The following is a 1028-nucleotide window of genomic DNA, read 5'->3' on the forward strand; positions in this document are numbered from 1 at the left end:
GGCTAAGCTTACTTGGTCCATGCTTTACATCCAATGTTGAGTGATATCTAGATACAAATTAAGTACGTTAATTACTTAATTAATTAATTACCTACATTTTATCTGAATAAATAAACTAGTTTCTGGTTGGTATCTACGATTTAAATTATGGAAATCTACATAAATATTAAATAGCTAGATAAATCTCATAGTATAATGCACCTGTATTTTTTTCAATAATCGCTTATTCGTTTACTCATTATACATCAAATATAATAATATAACCACAATATATACCTATATATTATATATATGAGTACAAAATAAGAATAACATTAATTGTTTGGCTTTTTCCCCGTATTAATTTTAAGTGAAGCAATCCAAGTATTAACACCCAAGAAAAACAGTCTAGTCATTTGAAATGTTACAATGTTAAAAGTAAAAAAATTAAACAAATATGCAGGGCAGGTGTCGCAGGTTTCTAATACCCTCAAATATTTTTACCTACTTAGTAGGTTGTAGCAAGAGCCGCTCTAGGCCCTGCAAGCATGTATCAAGATATTTTTTTTTGTTCAACAATATCTTATTAGTTTAATAAGTAAATACGACGGGGTATGATATAAAATATAAAAATCATTCTATACAAAAACGATTCTAAACGAAGACGATCTGTCAGCCAATAATATTACTAAATATATTTGATGATATTATTGTGAGTAAAGTAATTTATTTTACTATAAGGTATTAGGACACCAGTAGGTTAAATTTGTTATTGGAAAAAAATTTACATTTTAAAATGCATAATTGTATATATAAAATATAATAATATAGGTACTCTAAGATTTTCACATAGACACGAATAATATTTTATGATTAGTACAAGAAAATAACTAAAATCGTAATTCCTGGTTTTTGGTTTCTTGGTAATATCGTCCAAATTTGAAATTATAATAGGTTCTAAAAACTAAAATTGAATTTATTATATCAGTAAAAATAACTAGATTATATATTGTGTTAAGTGAAATAAAAAACAAAATATTCCTTAAATA

The sequence above is a fragment of the Acyrthosiphon pisum genome, unplaced genomic scaffold, assembly GCF_005508785.2.
Source record: "Acyrthosiphon pisum isolate AL4f unplaced genomic scaffold, pea_aphid_22Mar2018_4r6ur Scaffold_21293;HRSCAF=23543, whole genome shotgun sequence".
Classification (NCBI taxonomy): Eukaryota; Metazoa; Arthropoda; class Insecta; order Hemiptera; family Aphididae; genus Acyrthosiphon; species Acyrthosiphon pisum.